The sequence below is a fragment of the Musa acuminata genome, chromosome BXJ2-2, assembly GCF_036884655.1.
Source record: "Musa acuminata AAA Group cultivar baxijiao chromosome BXJ2-2, Cavendish_Baxijiao_AAA, whole genome shotgun sequence".
Lineage (NCBI taxonomy): Eukaryota > Viridiplantae > Streptophyta > Magnoliopsida > Zingiberales > Musaceae > Musa > Musa acuminata.
This window is the reverse complement of record NC_088339.1, coordinates 12,289,794-12,296,350: the sequence shown is the minus strand read 5'-3', so window position 1 is coordinate 12,296,350 and position 6,557 is coordinate 12,289,794.

Sequence of the window (6,557 nt, the reverse complement as noted above, 5' to 3'; positions counted from 1 at the left end):
TCAAGAGAAAAATCAAGATCATGATTTTAATAAAACTCATTTCAAATTTGAATCATCAAAATCATTTTTATGGCTCACAAAATTTATAACATAAATAGATTCATGATTTCATTGATAATATATTTTTCCCTTTTTAAGTGTTTCATTTTAAGTGGTTGATTTCATGTTAGCATGCCTTTTCATTTATGAAAACATGCATCAATTTTTTTTAAAGCCACTGTTATTATCATGAAAATCGATAATCAAGAATCATCATACATAATTTCAAAAATATATACTCATTAATCATAACTTCAAATTAAACATGATTTCATACACTCAAAATCGAGAAATAACAATGGAAATCAACATGATACACATTATTACTTCTCAACCACATATAGCATGATTTCATAAGGTATTTTTAATCAAAATCATTTTGTTTATCATAAACATGCAATTTTCATGATTATTTTCAAAATTACTAGAATGATAAGCATGATTCCTAATTGTTTGTATTTTCATTATAAAATTATTAAACATGTAATTTTCAAGAAAATTAAAAAAGGAGAAATGCTTTATGAAAAGCATCATGTAATTTCAAAGTAAATTAAAGGCATTTTGATTACCTCAGCGTCGAAAGGCGTAAAGGCGTAGTTTGCCACCTCGCCTTTGTTGATTTTCTCCTCGTCTTCGGAGGAGCTCGATTCATCCCAGTTTTTGTTCTTCTTCTTGCGTTCAAAGCAAGTAGTTCCGTTCTTTTTACTTTTTAATTTTTGTTTCATTTGTAGTTTAAGTTCACCATCACTTGAGCTTATGCTCGAGTGATCTTCAAATGTTCTATGTCCCAAATCCTTCCTGTTCTTTGGAAGGTGGTTCTCAAGTTCTTCACGTGCATTGCACGTCATTTCATATGTGATCAATGAACCAATTAGTTCTTCAAGTGGAAATTGGTTCAAGTTTTTCGATTCTTGAATAGCAGTTACTTTTGAATCCCAAGTTTTAGAAAGTGAGCGCAAAACTTTGTTAACGAGTTCAAAGTCCGAAAAGCTTTTACCAAGTGATTTTAAACCATTGACGACATCCGTAAAACGGGTGTACATGTCAACAACGGTTTCGCTTGGTTTCATATGAAAAAGCTCGAAATCATGCAGTAAAATTTTAACTTTCGAGTCTTTGACTCTACTAGTTCCCTCGTGCGTGATTTCAAGAGTGCGCCAAATATCGAAAGTCGTTTCGCACAAAAAAACCCGATTGAACTCATTTTTGTCCAAAGCGCAAAATAAGGCATTCATAGCCTTTGCGTTTAAAGAAAAATACTTCTTCTCTAAATCAGACCATTCGTTCATCGGTTTAGAGGGAAGTTGAAAATCATTTTCAACGATATTCCATAAATCCAGATTTAGAGAAATCAAGAAAACTCTCATTCGAGTTTTCCAATAAGTGTAGTCCAATCCGTTAAAGAACGGTGGACGAAAGACCGAAAAGCCCTCTTGAAGAGCCATTTCTCTCGGGTGTAAATCTGAAATGAGAAATACCCCGCTCTGATACCAATTGTTAGGATCGAGAGCACTAAGAGGGGGGGGGTGAATTAGTGCAGCGGAAATCATTCAGCGATTAAAAACGAAAGCTGCGTTCGTTCGATAAAAACTATTTTGATGCAAAAGCCAATTCTAAGATTACTTATGATTAAGTGCAGTTTATGTCGAAACACAGTTTGCGTCTAAGCGCAATTTACGCAGTTTGCGTCTAAATGCAATTTGCGTCTAAATGCAGTTTGCGTCTAAATGCAGATTGCGTCTAAGCACAATTTGCATCTAAGCGCAGTTTGCGTCTAAGCTTAGATTGCGTCTAAGCGCAGTTTGCGTCTAAGCGCAGATTGCGTCTAAGCGCAGTTTGCGTCTAAACACAATTTGCGTCTAAGCGCAATTTACGTCTAAACTCAGATTGCGTCTAAGCACAGTTTGCGTCTAAGCGCAGTTTGCGTCTAAACGCAGATTGCGTCTAAGCGCAGAAGGCAGTTTGCAGTTATAAATGGAATCAAAACGTAAACGTAAACTGCAAAGAAACTCGTTCGTAAAAGCGCAGAAGATAGTTTGCAGTTATAAATAGAATCAAAACATAAATGTAAACTGCAATGTAAGGATCGTACAAAAACACCGATTTACGTCTGAATGCAGATTCGAAAAGATCAGAACTTAGAAACTTGTTCGTAAAAGTGCAGAGAGCAGTAGCTATGTAGGAGGTTTGCAGTAATGATAAAGTGCTCAAAATAAAAGCAAACCAGAGATTTAGAGTGGTTCGGTTAGTCTTGACCTACTCCACTTTTAGCTTCCTCCACCGACGAGGTCACCGACGTCAACTAGAGGCCTTCCTTCAATAGGCGAAGGCCAACTGCCCTTTTACAGTTTCACTCCTTTTGACGGGCTCAGGAGACAACCCTTACAGAACCTTTCTCTCCTCTCTTTACAACTCAAGACTTGAAGAACAGAAAGAGAACTTTTGGACTTTACATAAATTTGAGCTCTTAGAATCACAGAAAAGATCAAGAATTCGGTGTAGGTCTCTATCTTTTCAGTGCTGAATGGGTGGGGTATTTATAGGCCCCAACCCAGTTCAAATTTGGAGCTCAAAACGATCAAATCCCGGAATTCCGGGATCAGGCAATTGCACCTCCTGACTGGAGAGGTTGCACCACCTGGCAGAGCTCGAAGACTGAGCCTCTGGGCGGTGCTACCTCTGTCAGGGGCGGTTGCACCTCTCTGCCAGAGCTCGAAGACCGAGCTCAGGCGGTTGCACCGCCTGACTGGGGAGGTTGCACCGCCTGGCAGAGCTCGAAACTTGAGCTCTGGCGGTGCTACCTCCTGACAGAGGAGGTTGCACCGCCCAGTCTCGCTCGGAGACTGAGCCCTGGGCGATTGCACCTCTTGGCTGGGGCGGTTGCACCTCCCAGCTTCGTTGGGAGAACCTCTCCTGGGCGGTGCCACCTCTTTCACTATTTCAGCTCACTTGGTTTGGCTCCAAACTTGGCCCAAACCAGTCCGAACTTGGGCCTAATTGGCCCCTACTTGGGTTATAGGATTAACACCTAATCCTAACCCTAATTAACGTGCTAACTATGATTTTAAAGACATTTTCTAAGCTATTACAAAGTCCGCAAGTCAAGACTTCTTCTGGCGAGCTTCCGGCAAACTTCCGGTGGTCTTCCGATGAACTCTCGGAAACCATTCTGCGGACTCCCGGCAAGCTCCTAGACTTCACGATTTGATCTTAGCGAGTTTCAACGAGCTTCTTCGGCAAGCTCCGATCTTTCTCGGCGAGCTCCGCGAACTTCCAACGAACCTTCCGGCGAGCTTCCGAAAATCCTTCGGCAAGCTCCCAACTCATTCTCGGCTAGTTCCGGTAGCATTCCCGATGAACCTTCGGACTTCCGTCGAACTCTCGAACTTGCAACAAATCCTTCGCGCTTGACTCCGACACTTTGTTTCGCTTTATGTCTTCGTCGTTATCATAGTTAATCCTACACAATTAAAGCAAAACTTCGATCGAGACAATTAATCCTAAGCAATTAACCAAGTTGTCCGGCATGTCATTGGTCCCTCGACGCTTCGTCTGATTCTTCGGCGCATCGTCCTCTCCTGCGGCCTATTGCCCAATCGGCCAATTGACTCCGCAACTTCGATATCTTTGGCACAATAACCGCTCTTCTTGGCCCGATGCCCGAGTCCACTGCCCGAAGCCTTCTGTCGATACGTCGACCGATCCACCGGCCCGACGTCCAATCTTATGACATGTTCCTCCGGCACAACATGATTTTCCTGCTTTAATTGTCTCATCCTGATCAAAGCATCCTACGTCACTCAAAACGCAGATTAAATCATAAACATATATCAAGTAGTTTCATCATCAAAATACGAGATTCAACAATTAAAACATAATTTTAAAATATTTAATATTTTTATTACATAATTTCATCATTATGCATCATCATATTTTTAAATTCGAACATGCACAATTTCAAAATCATACATTTCATTTTTCATGCATGATACAAATAAATAAATCATCATTATGAGCATATCATACATGATATTCAAGCATTCATGATACATCATTTTGGCAACATGATCATAGCTTTTCAATTGATGGTATCTAAATGTCAAAGTTCATTACATCCTATCATGCATGATTATTAACTTCTCATTTATATTTCATGCATAATTTCATTTCATCACATTAGGAACATCAAGAAGAATTAATTAGGTGATGAGATAAATATTTCATGAATACACAGAATTGTATTAAAATCATATCATGAGTGTTTCATGCATTCATATCATCACATGAAGAATATCAAAAAGAATTTTGGTGATGAGATACATAAATAGTGAACATAAATTTTGAATATCAAGAGATATATTATGATTCTTTTTTAATAACTCAAATAGTGAAAAGAAAGAATCATAATAGACAATCTTGATTTATAAAATAAATTTTTAAGTTATAATTTTTAAAAATCAAGATAAAAATCGTGGTTAGATGAAACTCATTCAAATCATCAAAATCATCAAAATCACTTTTAAGATTATCAAATAGATTTATTAAAGTCAATAAGATAGAGAAAAAGAATTTTTAAGAAAAATATTTTTCTCTTTTTAGTTGTTTCAATTTATGTGATTGATTTTATATTAGCATCCTCAAATATTTGTTCTTATGTTAAAACCATGCATCAACATTTAGGATCAAAAAATAAATTTCGTCATGAAAACCATCAAGATCAATAAACCACAAAAATCATCATGTATAACTTTAAAATCTTATACATAAAATCATCAAATCATGGTATCAAAATTTCAATATTTTCATTACAACTTTATGCATCATTAAGTATACAATCGTCAAGCATGACACTTACACTATTTCATATAAGCATGTCTATTTCATTTATGTCAAATCAAAACATGCATCATCATTTTTTTAACCGAAAAAGCCACTTTTATTATCGTGAAAATCAATAATCCATAAATCACAAAAATTATTATGTATTATTTCGAAAGAAAACTCATTAAGCATAATCATTATGCATTACTTCAAATCAAACATAATTTCATTTATTTTCAACATATTCATCATGATAGGACATTCAAGACAAAAAAATCATTAAACATAAAGCATATTCATCAATCATTGTTTCATTGAGCATAAGGTATTTTCAACCAAAATCATTTTGTTATTTGTTGTAGTCATGCATTTTTCTTTTTAGGTGAATCTATCTTTTCATGCTTAGTTTTCCATACAAAAGCCATGCATCATCATTAAGCATGATATTAAACTTCTTAATATTTTCATTAAGACATCAAGCATGGTTTCAATCAAAATTGGAAATCATCAAGATATACATTTTTTCTTCTTAAGAAAAATATACATATGATCATTATATTTAAATCTAACATTTTATTCCATTAAATAAAACATATAATTATTATTATTATTTTTAAAATTACGATCATGATCATATTTTTATATTTTTAATTTTTTAAACATGTAATTTTTATGAAAAATAATTATTCTAAAAAAAGAAAATGCATCATGGAAAACATTAAGTAATTTTAAAATAAATTAAGGGGGTTTCGATTACCTCATCATTGAAAGCAGTTAAGGTGTAGTTTGTCACCTCGCCTTTTTTTATTTTCTCCTCGTCTTTAGAGGAGCTCGATTCATCCCAATTTTTGTTCTTCTTCTTGCGTTCAAAGCAAGTAATTCCGTTCTTTTTGCTTTTTAATTTTTGTTTCATTTGGAGTTTAAGTTCACCATCACTTGAGCTTATGCTCGAGTGGTCTTCAAATGTTCTATGTCCCAAATCCTTCCTGTTCTTTGGAAGGTTGTTCTCGAGTTTCCTTTTTGCCATATTGTTCATTTTGTAAGTCATTAAAGACCCAATAAGATCTTCGAGAGGAAATATTTTAAGGTTCTTGACCTCTTGAATGGTCGTAACTTTTGGATCTCAACTCTTTGGAAGGGATCTTAAAATTTTAGTTACTAGTTCAAAGTTAGAAAAACCTTTACCAAAAGCTTTGAGTCTATTGATGACATCCGTGAAACGGGTGTACATGTCTCCGATGGACTCATTTGGTTTTATTCAGAAAAGTTCATAAGAATGCACAAGAATATTGATTTTAGACTCTTTCACTCGGCTAGTGCCTTCATGAGTGACCTCAAGAGTTCTCCAAATATCAAAAGCCAAATCACAAATCAAAACGCGATTAAATTCATTTTTGTCAAGTGCACAAAGCAAGGCATTCATAGCCTGTGTTTAAAGCAAAAACCTTCTTCTCCGATTCATCCCATTCGCTCATCGGAGAAGATTTTTGAAATCCATTTTCGATAATATTCCAAAGCTCAAAATCCATGGAAATAAGGAAGATCCTCATACAAGTCTTCCAATACGTGTAATCCGACCTATTAAATATAGGCAGACATGTAATAAAGTGACCATCTTGCATGCCGGAGTAAGCCATCTCTCTTGGGTATTAAACCAAATATGAGAGTGAGCCTCGCTCTGATACCAATTGTTAGGA